This window comes from Sinocyclocheilus rhinocerous, unplaced genomic scaffold (genome assembly GCF_001515625.1).
Source record: "Sinocyclocheilus rhinocerous isolate Xijiao unplaced genomic scaffold, SAMN03320098_v1.1 scaffold553, whole genome shotgun sequence".
NCBI lineage: Eukaryota > Metazoa > Chordata > Actinopteri > Cypriniformes > Cyprinidae > Sinocyclocheilus > Sinocyclocheilus rhinocerous.
This window is the reverse complement of record NW_015627255.1, coordinates 686651-704458: the sequence shown is the minus strand read 5'-3', so window position 1 is coordinate 704458 and position 17808 is coordinate 686651. Positions and strand designations below refer to the sequence as shown.

The 17808-nt window shown below is 37.2% G+C and overlaps 1 pseudogene; it reads left to right on the top strand.

Annotated features, from left to right (window-relative positions):
• The window catches only part of LOC107726443 (hydrocephalus-inducing protein homolog), a 67433-nt pseudogene that overhangs the window by 4869 nt on the left and 44756 nt on the right, over window positions 1–17808 (top strand).

Genomic DNA, 17808 nt, shown 5'->3' with positions numbered 1-17808 from the left:
TAAACGACTTGCTTTAAACGACCGTTGCAGGCAACATGAAAAAATAAATGGCTGTATCTTGGTCAGTAGACGAGGTGGCGGCGCATCTAAAAGTCTATAATCCCACCCACTTTGAAGTGGTACTAAACTGCAGTGGAACCAAGCCAAAGTAAAGCGATCCGAGTCGTACCACGCAGTGGAAAAGTGGCTTATGACAAAGGTACTGAATTCCATATGCACACACCTCCTACTTAGCAAGTGTAAATTATCATATTATTAACTTTCACTGTTAATGTCAATTCATCTTTATATTTTCCAATTATTCTGTATTGAGAATAGTTGTAATATACTAATACACTCTTTACTTTTCACTACCCACATATATACTGCACATACAATAATGTAGATGACATTTTAAAGTAAAAATAAGTTGCAAAACATCACACTGACACATCACATTAGCCAAATTGCATTATGCTATTTGAGGCAGAATATACCTGTACATGACTTTCCTCAAGGTTTTGTGGAACTGAATGTGTTATTCTTTAGGTGTTGATTATCCTGAGGTTATTATGATTAAAAAGTATCAGTTATTTCATTGTATTTGAGCTAGAATGCTTCATTTTGCTCTGTCAAAGGGTAGTCCTTTAGGCGAATAGTTATATTAATAAATCCTGCTAACAGTTTTTTTTAGCCTGAAGTGCTGCAAGTGATTGGTTAATCTTACAAACAATACTTTCCCTTGTCTGTGTGATGATGTGGTATCAGGATGCACAGGCCCCACTACTAAAAATTTTAATTTTGGAATCTGTTTAAATGCCAGAAAATACACCAATGTTTAAGATTTTTAAAAAGAAATTATTAATACTATACTGTGTTTTGTATAACAAGGATGCATTAAATTGATGCATTAAATGCATTAAAGTGACAGTAAAGATGTATACATTGTTACAAACAATTTCTATTTCTGATAATTCTGTTCTTTTGAACTTTCTATTCATCAAAGAATCCTGAAAATAGTATATCATGTTTTCAACAAAAATATTGAGAAGCATAATCATTTTCAACTGTGTTTGTAAAAAAAAAAATGCTTGAGCACCAAATCAGCATATTCGAATGATTTCTGAAGGATCATGTGACACTGAAGACTAAAGTAATGTCTGCTGAAAATTCAGCTTTGCCATCACAGAAATAAATACAATTATGAAATCTGAGAAACAATAATGTACAGTATGTGGAAAATAATGTTTTTTGAACTTTAAACCGCATAAACACATTTCGTTACACCAAATACACCAAATAATGTTCTTTTTAGCAACATCATATGACCCCTTTAAAATAAAAGAAGCAATTTTGATTTTTTAAAAAACATTTTCTACAATAATGCAGTAGCTTGAAATTATATGAATTGATTATTTGTTTGTGAATGTCTATATGATTTGACATTCATAAACACTTTTATGATGTCAGTGATTTCTGTATAACACAAGTCAACATCACAACGATAACCATTTTAATTTCTTCTATGTTAGTCAGGTAGATAATGTTAAATTTGTTAACAACAATGAAATCCGCAATTCACAAAATATTCATACAGAAAACTATGTTTGGAAGTTTGGAAGGCATAAAAATAGAATCAATGAATGCTGGATGAGGTAATAAAGCAGCATTGGCCCTATGAGGCATTTGACTGTTTCGCCATCTGCACTGAAATTCTCTCACACTGGTCCTGGGCCAACAGGCCATCCTTATTGTTGCACCTTGTTTTGATTTTGAACAGGCAAATTGGTGAAATTTTCACTTATGGGCTATGCTTTGAACTCTTAAACTCTCTGATATTAGTCATTTGCAGACACAAACGATCTATGCAAATGATATTTCAATAATACAATAGTTGTTTTGATGTTAGGATTTATTTGATTGCTAAATCACTGTTTTACCTGAATCAGCTGTAGGCGGATAGGCATTATTCATAGGCAAGATGGTGCAAAGAAATGTTTAAATAAAGATCAGATGCATGGGTAAGAGGGTGTGTTTAAACTGACATGCCACTGTGTGCATGAATTATTGTCTGTGTGAATGTGCATGTATATTTCAACATATAATTGAGCATGTGGTTTAGGTACCTGTGTGTGTGTGTGTGTGTGTGTGTGGTTTTTGCAGGTGCTCTGCCTGTCTCACTGAATAAACACACAGGTCTGCTGAAGGCCATTGGCATTAACATTTTAATATATGCTCTGCTCTAAAAATACTACTTTGCGCCCATCATGGGAGTATCATTTTTTATTTAGCACCTTTTCCTGTCTCCTCCTCATTTATGTTTAACATGAAGCTGCTTTGGAGCATGTCTTCATTGGTTTCGTTTTGGCAGAAACATCTCCCTGCAGTCCCAGTTGCCTCTCAGATAAGCACACAGACCTGTCTCTAAAGAAGTCTCTAAAGGTGCGCTCTATGCACTGTATAGGGAAAACACTAACCCTGCACTGAAGGTGTAATGCTTATACAGAATAGTTCACCCTAAAAATGAAAATCTGCTGAAAATTTACTCACCCCTCAGGTTGTTTATTCATCAGAACATATTTTGAGAAATTTAGAATTACATCACTTGCTCATCAGTGGATCCTATGCAGTGAATGGGTGCCGTCAGAATGAGAGTTCAAACAGATGATAAAATGTATTGTGGAGCGAAAAGCTGTGTGTTTGTAATAAACCAATTCATCATTTAGGCGTTTTATCTTTGAACCATCCCTTTTGGCCAAAATATCCATAATAACGTTTCCTTCAGTGAAAATTCCATTCTCTGTAGTCATATGACATCAAAATCATTTACATATTTGTTTTCAACTGTTTTGGCATTAATTGATGGACTGGAGTTGTGTGGGTGACTTGTGATTTAATTCTGACGGTTATGTTGGACATTTGAAAAGTTTCTGTTGTTTAAAAGTTTTTGTGGTTACCATTGTGCTGAAGAGTAGACCTTGTGGTTAGTTTGGAGGATTGTTTACATGATGTTGTTTGTTGCTTCATTCAATGAACATAGATGTGCTAATGTCAGTGCAGTGACAAACTAAAAATATATATCTAAAATTGAGATAAACTGTGTAAACATTTGCCTTAAAAAAAGTTAAGTAAAAACAAAATGTTTGTTCTTATTCATTTTGTTAATTTTACTTATTTAAGATGAATTTACTTGAAAAATCTGATAGCAAAGACTTAGTCATTGTTTTTTAAGTGTTGTTGAACTTCAGAGATTGTTACTGAATCTGTCATTACACTGTTTGACAAAACAGAGGTCTGGATGTAGGAATAAAAAATTATTAGTATAGTCCTCAAGTTCAAATCTTTAATCTCAAGTTATAGCTCTCAGTCAGTGACCAAACAATTTCCTGTGCACTTTGATATGCTCATCTGAAATCTAAAGGTTAATGTCAATGTGACTTATTGACAACCAGTTTTATATAAACAGCTAAGGTGCAGTCTGGGGCTGTGCCTTTAACTGCGCTGTTTTGAATGTCCATGAATAATGGACTACAAAGCTAAAGAGTTACTGAAGCCCATATAATCCCTCTGAAACCATAATGTGTTTAATTACCAATAGCTGGAAGTAAGTAGAGACACTATCTCCTCTGAGCAACACAGGCTAGGATGAGTTACTTAATCTGTCCTACATTTTCAAATGCCTCCCAGTTGTTTTGCTTCATATCATCTGCCTTATCCAGGCTGCGGAGTTTGCCCATTGACTCTAAAATATGCATAAAGAGCCAAAAAGCCCCAGGTAGCAGCTGCAACAGTGGGGCAGAGGGGATCCTAAACACTAGTACACTCAGTGTGACTCTTTCTTATGCAGTGAAAGCTATTTCCTTTTAAGGGACACTTGGGATTCTTCAAAGGATATCCCTCCCATCATTTCTGCAGAAATTTCTGGCTGTAAATAGGGAATGCATGCATAGAACTTCAGTATAAGAAGAAGTCTGTTTCGTACATGGTACAGCATGTATCTCATTTCTTATGTTTTCGTTACAAATTGCAGTGCAACACATTAACCGTGGCTTGTTTGCTGTTAATGGCATTCATATAGAAACAAAATCTCATTACTGTGGCATTCAGTGACAAGAGATTCAGAGGGAGCTGTAAGCATCTAGGTCTGTTTAAATGGCAACATCGAGGTGAGGAGAGCTAATGAAAAAAACAGCATTATATTCGCAAATGAAAACACGGTGCACCAAAGCAAAACAAACACTTCAGTTTCGTTGCACGGGTCACGGGTCGCCTTTTCCATTCTGTCTACAGTATATTAATCTCTCTTCTTTCCTCCTCTGTTCAATAGTCTGTCGTCTGCTCAGACAGCAAAACACAGTGCATACAAAACATGTCATGAAAATAAATAAGATAATTACTGCTGTACTTTGAACGAATCACTAGAATGCGTTTTGCTATTGTAAGAATAAAATGCATGCTAACATCTTCCTCAGAAAGGCCAAATAATCAGTTGCTATTGTTAGGATACTTGTTTTTCTTTTAATTATGCATATTTTGTTCAGTGTCGCTTAAATAATGTTTGACATAGGGTAATTGCAGTAGGAATGCATGTTGTTACTTGTACAAGACATCCAAAAGGAAATTGCTGTTTCTTATTGTATGGTTTGGTCATCTCAGATTTGTTTCCCCTTCAGGAACTTGAAAAAAAAAAAGAAAAATGAAATCTATGGCGAATTAATCAGTGGAGAGAGGATGAAAGGGTGAAACTGGGATGTAGCTGAGAAAGAAGAGAAACCACAGGACACAACCTGCCTTCTACCCATATCATCTTCAGGATGCCACTGATAATTATGACGATTTCATTTCTTCTCCCAATGTTTTTTTTCTCTCTCTGCTTGTCTGTTATCTCGCTATCTTTCTTGCACACTCTCTGTCTGTCTTTTCCTTTCATAAAGCTTCTTTCCTCTCTTTCCAAGCTTAAGCATAAATGCGAATATTTTGCCTTTGGATATTGTTTGTCAAATTATTGGCTATGATGCATTATGATAATATTTTTTCATTTATTAACAGTGTTAATAAATTATTAGTGTTTTTAAAGATTAAGTGAGCACTAAATGATGGCAAATGTAATCTAAATGTAAAAATACACCGAAATCAGCCAAGCCACCTGCCTAATATCGTGTAGGTCCCCCTAAAGCAGCTCTGATGCGTCGAGACATGGACTCCACAAGACCTCTAAACATATCTGGCACCAAGACATTAGCAGCAGATCCTTTAAGTCCTGCAAGCTGGGGCCTCCATGGATCGGATTTGTTGGTCCAGCACAACGTCTCCAGGTTACATATGTAACCATGGTTCCCTGAGGGAACAAGACGCTGCGTCTCTTTGCCATACTCCCTGCATCCCTGCAAGCGCTACTTCATCAAAGCTAACTTGTGAACGCGGTCACGCAGGGGCGTTCCCAAAGCGTTTCTCGACGCAGCGTCTCGTTCCCTCAGGGAACCATGGTTACATACGTAACCTGGAGACGTTTTCTTTCATCTGGAGGGCCAAATGTGTATCCTATAGTCTACTTGATTATATAAGTAGACCGCTTTCCTCCTCAAGAAGGAGAACTCCTTATCTCGACAGGCTTTTTAGAGTGCACTTAAGAGTGAGCTGATGAAGACCACACACACGCACGCACACACACTCTGCAGCACTATGAAAGCTTTCCTCATTTTCCATTCTTCTCTTCTCCCCTCTCTTCTGAACAGGTCCCACAATCCCTCAGCCCACTGGCAGAGGACACAATTTCCTTCAATCTTTTTTCCCTCTTAAAGCTTGAGACAGAGGTTAAATGTCTCTGCCTCATTTTTGAAAAAAAAAAAGAAAAATGAAATCTATGGCGAATTAATCAGTGGAGAGAGGATGAAAGGGTGAAACTGGGATGTAGCTGAGAAAGAAGAGAAACCACAGGACACAACCTGCCTTCTACCCATATCATCTTCAGGATGCCACTGATAATTATGACGATTTCATTTCTTCTCCCAATGTTTTTTTTCTCTCTCTGCTTGTCTGTTATCTCGCTATCTTTCTTGCACACTCTCTGTCTGTCTTTTCCTTTCATAAAGCTTCTTTCCTCTCTTTCCAAGCTTAAGCATAAATGCGAATATTTTGCCTTTGGATATTGTTTGTCAAATTATTGGCTATGATGCATTATGATAATATTTTTTCATTTATTAACAGTGTTAATAAATTATTAGTGTTTTTAAAGATTAAGTGAGCACTAAATGATGGCAAATGTAATCTAAATGTAAAAATACACCGAAATCAGCCAAGCCACCTGCCTAATATCATGTAGGTCCCCCTAAAGCAGCTCTGATGCGTCGAGACATGGACTCCACAAGACCTCTAAACATATCTGGCACCAAGACATTAGCAGCAGATCCTTTAAGTCCTGCAAGCTGGGGCCTCCATGGATCGGATTTGTTGGTCCAGCACATCCATTAGATGCGCTGTCGGATTGAGATCTGGGGAATTTGGAGGCCAAGGCAACACCTTGAAGTCTTTGTCATGTTCTCAAGCCATTCCTGAACAATTTTTCCAGTGTGGCAGGGTGCATTATCCCTGAAGGTCAGCAACCATCTTTATGTAGGTGGTACGTGTCCAAGTAGCATTCACATGAATGCCAAGACCCAAGGTTTCCTAGCAGAACACTGTCCAGAGCACTGCCTCTGTCGGCCTGCCTTCTTCCCATAGTGCATCTTGCTCCCATCTCTTCCTCTGGTAAATTATGTACATGTACCGGATGGCTATCCACCTGATCTTAATGAAAACATGATTCATCAGACCAGGTAGCCTTCTTGAGCATTACAGTTAAATATCTAATTTCAGCTGAAATTTATATCCATTATCGTCCAATACCGATAAAACTAATATCTTCCAATAACAAATATCCATATTTATCAACATTCTTGCTTTACTTTTGCATATGTTATTGTCTTCACAACATCCATAGCAGCCTCCATTAGGCAGTGTACTGGATCAGTGTGCATTAAAGACAGTCAGTGCATTTTGAATATATCAATGTACAAAAAAGACAAACAGGTTAGGGGTTAATTATGTGCAGTACACCTGATACCATGAAGGTCTCGATGGGATGGTATGAAGGAGGGTGGGTAATGTCTTAACAATCTGAAATGCCTCTGGTGACCTGTCTGTTTGTGTCCAAGAGCAAGGGCCCCTGCAGAATAGAGTCTTCAGAGAGAGATACATGCTGAGAAAAATAAAAGTATTCTCTCTAGAATGTGTGCAAGAGTTGCAAATGATGTACATATACGCTCATACAAAAACATATGTGTGAACGCATATGCTCGTACATGTATGCATGTAATATGTCAAGTGAAAAGTGCATGCACTCGTGATGTTTGGGCATTGAAGTGTGCTAAGACAACCAATAAATTTAACAGCTGAAATTTGTTTCTCTGCAATATCCATCACTACATCGCTTTGGCTTTGTTTACTTGAGGAATTGTCTCATATATTTGCACCCCTCCTCCCCAGCACTGTGTTTGTCAGTCAGCACAATCATATTACATATTCCAAATGCTATATATCCAGAGAAGAAGATGATTTATAGTCCAAGATCAGTGTTTACCTGGTATATATCATTTTATAGTGAAAATTATTGCTGTTTATATTTTATTTTGAATGTTCTTTGTGTGGGTACATGAGTAAGTGTGCTGACATCATGGACAAGGCAGGGTTGTGATAGTCCACTAAGCATGAAGCTCCTGCTTTGAATGTAGCCAAACTAGTAAAACAAATAAAAATACAGGTAAATGTATGTAGGTCGGCTGCACTTCTGATTTGAGCTTTTGAATTTTACTTGTGTTTGCTGCTGATTGGTTTTGGTGATGTCATGTGATTGCTTTTCACTGGGGAGCTCTTATCCTGATGGACCTTCAGGTTCGCAGTCATTGCAGAACAATAGCACCACCATGGTAACAAACAAAGAACACACACCTCTATTTGTTTACATTTAGCACTACCACCATGGTGACTAAAACAATCACAGCTCCAGTCGTATAATTGGCTAACTGTAAATCTTTGTGCTTGCTAGTGAGTTGTATACAGTGGTCGAATTGTAAAAAAAAATTCAGGGGGGATTCTGTGGTCAATTTCGGGGTGGGGTGGGGTATGTGGGTCCTGTAGCTAATTTTACATAATGATTACAAAATTTTTCTAATTTTTAAAAAAGGTTTTTATTTAATGAAAAATTAGCCTTATTAAATGAACTATTATTTATAAGCTCTTTTTTTCCCTTCTTGGGCCTGAAATGGAGGAATTTTGGTTAGTATTGATAATTAAACAATATTTTGCTAAATGTGCTTTTGTGCTGAAACCTTGGCTGGTTTAGGCCTGTCATGGATAAATAATGATGACAATAAAACCACCAGTAGGTGGCAGCCAGCCCTTGTTTTGATAAAGGATTTATTGAATCGTTCAAATCAAACGACTCGTTCAAAACGGCCGATTCAGTTAGATACGTAACAAGCCTGTGTCCCATTGTGCATTCTATCCATTCTAAATTATGATATTAGTAATTTTCAATGCTATTTAGGGCAGATAGGCTGGATAGTGGGACGCAGGGAAAGTGTCCATCTGAAGATAATGTCAGCTCTCCTATCATCTCTCAATCCCTCACAGTTACACATTCAGCACAATAACATTATGTCAGGAGACTGTTTTTAAATTCTAATGAAGGAAAAATCATACTGTTTCTGTGTTCTTTTTAAAGAAATTCAAAAGTTGCTCTTGAACCATTTTGCACAAAAAATGACGAAAACTTGCTTCCGCTTGTGCGCAGCTTGTTACAGAACCGAGTTCTGATTGGCCAATCGCCGTTATTCGTGAATTATCTTAAGTAGATCATTTTAACATTTCATTTGCATGATAAGTTTTACATAATACACATTATTAATCCAAAGGGGATGGTAAGGGGGGATGGTGGTTTTACTGAGGGGATGGTTTTTGTCATTTTTTTCAACCAGGGCGATGCCATCCCCCTGCATCCCCCCCGCATCCCCCTTCAATTCGAGCCCTGGTTGTATACCTTCTACAAGGGTCATTCACAGAAAACAGTTACATTCTTTTCCACGACATTCTAATTTATTGAGATGCACCTGTATATTTATGTATCATCTGTAATGCAGAAAATGTAATTTTATAAAATGTAAATTTTTGCTAAAATGTCATACTTTCACTGTCAATATATTCATGCATGTTGAATCAATTCAATTCATTGTTTAATATGGCATTTTTTTGACTGTCAATTGATTAAATGGCCATCAAGTCTTTTTCAGTACAACATCGTTTAACTTTCATTGGCCTCATTAAGTTCAATAAATTATTATTTTTATGTTTAATTTTAAATAATGGGGTGTGATGCAATGCAATTTGCTAGTTATGTTTGTTATTAGCCATTTTTGCAACTCCAGAACAATCAACCCTATAACATTTTATTGGCCAGGTTTACTAACAGATTTACTCTTTTTTGGTGTTAAAAACTGCTGTCAACATTTACAGAAAAAAATTAGTGATGAACAGGTGTGGACAGTTCTTTTTGGAGCTGATTTTATTGCATATGCATTTTATTGCATATGCAGTTTCCCTTTCAGACACAAAATTTATGGGTCGAGAGTATTTATATGAATCGTGCAACGTGATTTACTAAGGTTTGCGGTAGTCGGTTTACAGGTTTTTGCTCCATTATTTAACATCCCAGTAAAGCATGTCTAAACCCATTTTGCGCTTGACATTCCTGCGATAGTTGCTAATTTGCACTGCTCTTGGTAGATTGCATTGAGCATTATGGAAATGAGCTGGCTGGATCTATGATCTTTAATTTGCTTATTGTCAGTAGATCACCCACAGGACTTTCCACTGCCATTGGTGCTTTTATGGGATTGCGGTCTCACACCATTTTGTCCTGTTTTGTACTTCTTTAACAGAGTTGGCACAAAATATGTTTTAAAAGAGAAATTTAATGGATGGTTCCATGAGAATGACCCACCAATACTCAAGAGTTGTATATTCACGTTCTTTGGTTGATGTTGTGTCTGTAAGGCTTCTGTTAACAGTATACTGTCTTCATAAGAGACAGAGACAATGCAAAACAAAACAGACCGGTATCCCCTCTGCTCGGATGTGAGCATCTGTTTACGTGCAGTAGAGCTTGATCGCACCTGCTCCGTCAACTCTCTGTCAAGCACTGCCTGGTGGCACAACATGCTGTTTGTTCACTAGTGATTTAGTAAAGACTTTTATTCAATGTAATTGGAAGGCCAACCCCCTGGAGCACCCTTATTGTAAGTGGCTTGCTCTAGAGCGCAGTGGTGATAGGAGACCTCGGTATCCCACGTTTATTGATGCATCACCTGCTGGGATCATACCTGTGAAGTTTGCGTTACCAGCTCTGACTGTTAGGTTTTCACCACTTTGTATGTGTCACTGCCTCAGGGAGTAGGCTGGTTTTTTTTGGTCACTTTTTCACACCATTCTTCCCATAATAATAATAATAATAAATGCCTTTGTTATGAATTACTGTGGAAGTTGATGTTATTTATTATGCAGTTTTTATATACACTACTGTTCAAAAGTTTAGGATTATTACACTTAACTAAAACTAGAACTAAAACTATTAAAACATTTTTGTTAATTGGAATAAAGATGAAATCAAATAAAATATGATTTTAAAAATGTATTAAAATAGAAATGTTATTTTAAACTGTAAAAAATATTTGACAAATATTGCTCTTATTACTGAATTTTTGATTGAATGAATGCAGCCATGGTGAGGATAAGAGACTTCTTTCAGAGACATTAAAAAAAAAAAAAACTTTACCCAACCACAGGAAGCCGGGATCTACCAACAGACTGTTTACTGTGAAATCACTGGTACTTACAGTAGCATCATGATAACAGATGTCGTGTTAAAATAAATAGATTTTTGCTGTCACAACTATGCTTATGCATGATTATATTGTTTTCTAACAATGCATTAGTATATTTGCATATGGCGCTTAGGCCCATCTGCAGGTTTGCATTTATTTGCATGTTTGACTAAGGTCTAACAATATTCTGGTTGCTTGGATTAGTAGTGACCTAGAAACTCAGACTGTTGATATTGTAGCCAGTGAAATTTCACAGCCTGTTTCATTATGCTAACCTGTCCTTTTTTGTTTCCTCATTTGAATGCTCTGTACTTACACAGGTCGTGAATCTCGGTTGCCACTCTGCATACAGGCAGAGGGTGTAGGCCCAAAACTGCAGTTCAACTTCGACTTTCTAGACATGGGAAACATTGTCATTGGCTCAAAACAGATCTATAAGGTACAATTGTAAAAAAACGTGTTTTAATCTTAATGCTAAAAACAATAGTTTGAAATTAAATTACATTGCATCCCATTAAATCCTGTATTTAATAATTATTATTCAATAATCGAGCATCTGCATGACACACTAAAGGTGCAAAATGGGCCCATTCTAACATTAAATGTAACTAATTAAATGTTTTATATTGGAGTCAGTAAGTGCTACAACTGAATGCAGTTTGTTAGTGTTATTGTCCCCAACCCTGGGGGAAGTCGTGGCCTGATGGGAGCACTAATTCCTAGTATGGGTCACCATACTTGGCCACATGTCACGTCACTTTTAAAAAAAAATTTTTTTATCTTAACCTTGAGCACAGTCTAAAAGACAAAACCACCTAGCGTTACCTCTTCCAAATCATTACACAGACTAAAACATGCAGTCGTGGTGGGAGAAAAAATATTGATGTAACAGAAGAACCCTTCAAAAAATTGATTTGCTGTGAAGTCAAAGAAAGCAGGATCTCACACCAAATTTAATCAGGATGTTGCTGACAATCGGCCAAGTGTAGCATGGACTCAACGGCAGTTTTAATTGAATAATAAAAGCCCCTTATTATTACTGAGTCTTGAAATAGACCAATGTTTGGCTCAGTTCGAATGCACTTAATTATGTAAACATTGTGGCTTTCCAATTCCTATCGTTATTTGAGCGTTTGCATGATCCCAACAATATAATTCTCCTGAAAGATTTGTTTGAATCTGATTTGTCTCTATGGGCCTCTTTTTGAGGTAGTATCCAAGTGTATGATTAAACAACGTAAACTGATCCCACTGGTGAAAGAATGAAACAATTGGAAGTTTATGCAGGCAAGACCCTCTTTCTTTTGTGTTATCTCTGTCTGTTTTCTTTTCCTCTTATCTGCTTCTGAGTAACAAGGGACTGATAAACGATGCGTATAAACTAGTGAAGCCCAGTACAGTGTTGGGTCTTTGCTTTTCCTTCAACCCTTCTGAAGGCGTGATCCCACCCGGAGCCTGCCAAACACTGGAGGTCCACTTCTCTTCTGACAAACTGGGTGTCTTCTCTGAGGAGTTACACTTCAGTGTGGTGGGAAACTCTGAGCCTGTTATTGTCACATTCAGGTAAACCTCATGGATTAACCCTTTAACTACTGTATGAACATGGCCTAATCAATGCTCATAGTTAAGGCCAAGACAAATATTAATTTTTTATTTTCTTTTAATTAATATTTATTTTCTTTTAATTAATATTTATTTATATTCCATTCTAAAAGTAAAATAGTTAATTTTGCATTTGGTTGTTAGCACAGTCTAAAAGACAAAACCACCTAGCGTTACCTCTTCCAAATCATTACACAGACTAAAACATGCAGTCGTGGTGGGAGAAAAAATATTGATGTAACAGAAGAACCCTTAAAAAAATTGATTTGCTGTGAAGTCAAAGAAAGCAGGATCTCACACCAAATATAATCAGGATGTTGCTGACAATCGGCCAAGTGTAGCATGGACTCAACGGCAGTTTTAATTGAATAATAAAAGCCCCTTATTATTACTGAGTCTTGAAATAGACCAATGTTTGGCTCAGTTCGAATGCACTTAATTATGTAAACATTGTGGCTTTCCAATTCCTATCGTTATTTGAGCGTTTGCATGATCCCAACAATATAATTGTCCTGAAAGTTTTGTTTGAATCTGATTTGTCTCTATGGGCCTCTTTTTGAGGTAGTATCCAAGTGTATGATTAAACAACGTAAACTGATCCCACTGGTGAAAGAATGAAACAATTGGAAGTTTATGCAGGCAAGACCCTCTTTCTTTTGTGTTATCTCTGTCTGTTTTCTTTTCCTCTTATCTGCTTCTGAGTAACAAGGGACTGATAAACGATGCGTATAAACTAGTGAAGCCCAGTACAGTGTTGGGTCTTTGCTTTTCCTTCAACCCCTCTGAAGGCATGATGCCACCCAAAGCCTCCCATACACTGGAGGTCCACTTCTCTTCTGACAAACTGGGTGTCTTCTCTGAGGAGTTACACTTCAGTGTGGTGGGAAACTCTGAGCCTGTTATTGTCACATTCAGGTAAACCTCATGGATTAACCCTTTATGGCCTAATCAATGTTCATAGTTAAGGCCAAGACAAAGATTTGTTTGTTTGTTTATTTTCAATTAATATTTATTTTCTATTAATTTATATTTATATATATTCCATTCTAAAAGTAAAATATTTAACTTTGTATTTGGTTGTTAGTCATTTTTAAATGTGTTGTTGCCTTTGCTGTCCATGGAAAATCATTCATATCACATTTAAAACCTAGATAAAATCGCTCCCTGGCCTAGAGTATTACCGTAGGTTTATCTGTACACGGTATGATGGAAATGTTTGAATATATGTAGTTTAAGGCATTTTAATCATCTTCTTATCAGAAGAGACACTGTTTATCCCTTAATCAAATTCTGTCATAAATGAATTATTATCTAAACATTTGAAAAAGTCAAATGTCTTGCTTGGTATCTGTTAAATGAACGTCTCTAGGTTACGTATGTAACCATGGTTCCCCGAGGGAACGAGACGCTGCGTCGAGATCGCTTTGAATGCGCCAGCCTGACCTGCTGCCGTATAAGCTTTCCCAACCAGACTTGATGTAAGCCTAACGGCCTGGTGGGAAGCTTTGGGGCCTTCAGGGACGATGCTGAGAATGTGCAGGGAGGAACACAGCGTTTGTAATGCCGTTCGCTCGCCATATACTTTTTCATGATTGTTTTTTATATATGCTTGTGCGGACAGACAACAGTAAATAGACAAACACATACACAGAGCGCTACTGAAGAACAGAAGCTGGTTTGCGCTCTGCCGGATGCGCTTTTATACTTTTTGGTGCTTACGTCACCCCGCTCGTGACGTCTCGCTACTGTCTTGAATTGCTAATTTTCCAGAACACTTGAACATTTCCTGCCAGTCCCCATTGTTTTCTATCGTTATGTACTAATGGCAGTTTTAAAACATTAACCCAACCGTGACATATGATAGATTGCCTGACGCGTTCATACACATTCCCCCCTGGTAGGCAACATACTATTAAAAGATCATAGTAAGACCTTTTTATATTTAGAAATTTTAGCTTATGTTACTTTGTGACTGTTAAAAAAGTATGTTCTGTATGGTATGAGTGTGTGTAGTGTGGATGTAATCCGGATGTACTACAATCGTCATGTTGTCCATGTCATGTGACCTACCAGCGTCAGTTGTGTTGCTTCAGTTCCATTTACAAATCCTCTCCCGTGGCCTCATGGGCAGGGCCGGATTTACCTCTTTTCGTGACATAGGCAAAACAAATTTTTGGGCCCCCCTTCCCTATTAATATAATAGGCCTAATATTACCACCCCCTAAGCAAACATAAATATTTCTTAATCAGTGAAACCGTTACAGTGTTTTCTATCGCAATAAGCGCTTGCGTTCAGTCAATAAAAATCGAATGTAGTTCTTAATTTGTTTGAGAGAACTGAGAAAGACCATTCCATTAATAGGCGTGGCCACATAACCACTTCGGGAGTGCATTATTTCTCTAATAATTTTAACGGCCTGGAGTCACAATCACACATCAATTGTTCAGATGATTTGTTTCAAGACATTTGACATGTTTCCGTCCTGTAATATTGTGTGTGTTAAACTAGCTTTTTTTTTTACGCACCTCATTGAAACTTTGGTCTTTAAAACTAAGTGCAGCTTTAAACGTCCGTTCAGAGAAGACCTTTAATCCCTATTAAACCTCAGACAGGTGGACTTTTGAAAAAGGGCCTCTGTATTCCATTAATAGAAAAATGGGAGGTGGAATATATTGAAAAAGTGATAAATGAGAATAGTAGCTCCTTCCTCTCTCTCTCTCTCTCTTTCTAGGGCTTTGATTATCTCGCCCATACTCCTTTCACTGGTTGCCAGGTACCTTGCGTACCTGTCATGTGCTAGTCTTTTCCCATCAATGGGAGCTGTCAGCACTTTGGAGGGCTAATCTGTTGGATGTGTCCACCTGTCTTTGTGCTTCCTGTGGATGTGGGTGTCTCCTGTCAGTGTGCAAATGTGCCTCTCCCAGTCTGTGACACAAGTGTGGCTCACTATGCTCTAATGAGGCCTCAGCACAAGAATACATATTAGGGGCTTGTGGTTGGTCATATTAGTGGAATGGGATGATATTCCCAGATGCATCACACAGCTGGCCTGCAGCCTCCCAGACGTGTTAGCATAATAAAAAAAATAGCACCTGGAGAGTACTTTGCCTTTCTTCTCAGTTACATTTCTCGGTGACAGTTGTCTGTGATCCCATATGTGCGGTTTCAGAGCACTAAAAGCACTGCAGGGAGAGGAATATTGCTGTCTGAACTGTTTGGAGTTACACAGTGATTTGTGGAGCACTATATTTAGACCAGCAGCTGTTAAATCTGTTCAAAGCTGTTATAATTGTGATTTAAACAATTATAGTTAAGTGGTTTAGTTTTATGATATGATAACAGAGATATAAAATCTTATGAAGATTATTAACTACCGTTTAAAAGTTTGGGGTCAGTAAGATTGAATTAAGAATGAAAAGAAATTAATGCTTTTATTCAGCACGGATGCTTTAAATTGATCAAAAGGGACAGTAAAGACTTTTACGTTGTTGCAAAGAAGTTCTAATTCAAATACATGCTGTTCTTTCTATTCATGAAAGAATCCTAATAAAAGTATTTCAGTTTCCACTAAAACATTAAGCAGCATAACTGCTTTCAAAACTGCTGAAAATGCAGCTTTGCCATCAGGAAGCAGTTGTTTTAAATTGTTACATTATTTCAGAATAATACTGTTTTTGCTGTATTTTTTTAAAATAAATAAATGCAGCCTTGGTGAGTATGAGACTTCTTTCAAAAATCTTACTAATGATTGTTTGTTTTGCAGTTAACCTTTTGCTCCAACACGGTGCAAGACTACAATCTGGTTTTAGTGCTGGTCGTTCAAAGTGTTGGAGAGGAAGTTTAGGCCCTCCCAATCAAAGCTAGGTAATATACAGTTTATAGGGTAAATGAAGTGGTTTCCACACACAAAACTTATTTCTGAGTGTCCCTGTAGATGTGTTGTGCCAGATGTGGTCCTCAAGAAACCGGTTCTTCAGTTCCAGGACTGTTTCTTGGGTCGTCCCTATGAGCAATCAGTTGAGCTCATCAACAATACTGACCTCCCTGCTTGCTATGGACTTCTGCCTCAGGTTATTTCTGTAAAAGTCAACGTGTTTGCAGCCCTTTCCAAAGTTCTTGATCAGAAATTAGAGATACGTGTTTTGATGTTCAAGCATATGACACATTTATGTCTCTTTGTGCAGCCGTATGAGAAGAACCCCGCTCTTCCTCTTTATTCGAGTCCTCATGCACGAGGGCTCATTCAGCCATACAGCACAGAACAGATTCCATTAGTTCTTCAGGCCAAGACAGTGGGCAGGAAACAGCACACGTTGCTATACTAGGTCACCAAGACCCACCATTGGTGAGTGTATGAGCATATTATATTAATGTTTACTTTACTGTTCAAAAGTTTGAGGTCAGTCAGATTTTTTTAGACAGAAGCCTCTTATTCTCACCAAGGCTGCATTTATTTGCTCAAAAATACAGTGAAAACAATAATATCGTGAAATGTTATTACAATTCAAAATAACTGTTTTCTAATTCAACATATTTTTTTAAATGTAATTTATTCCTGTGATGGCAAAGCTGAGCAACCATTACTCCAGTCTTCAGTGTCACATGACTCTTATAAAACAGATAGTTTTATTATGATTATAACTGGCTGAGTCATAATTGCCATTGTAAAATACTCTATAAATAAAATCACTGTACGCTACGGCTTCTTAGGGCTTATTGTTTTATCCAGAAATCATTCCATTATGCTGATTTGGTGCTAAAGAAACATTCTTTTTTTATCAATGTTAAATGGTTGTGCTGCTTAATATTTTTGTGGAAACTATTTTTGTGGAAAATTCTTGAATGATGAATTCTTTGAAAGTTCAAAAGAACAGCATTTATTTGAAACATATTTTGCAACATTTTAAAACGCTTTAATATCACGTTTGATTAGTTTAATGCATATCCCAGTCAGATTCCTTGCTCAAATGGTGGGTTCTATTGGGACAGAAGGGACAAATAGCATCAGTACTGTTTCTCTAGGGCCTAGTTTCCTCACCTGATGTCCATTCTGCTTTTTTCTTACTCTGAGTCCAGTATCATGATCTTCTCTCCATGTGTTGTGAATGATTTTAGATTAGATTAGATAAGAGTTGTACCACAATATGCCTTTTATAGATCCTAATTTCTCTTAATTTCCATTTTTTCATTTTGGTCACTCGTTATATTAAATAAAGCTTCTTTGATTCTCAGCTCTGATAAATTTAGCATTGGGCTTTGTTTAATTAATCCCTGTAAGGATTGCATGCAACCACACACACATACACAAAG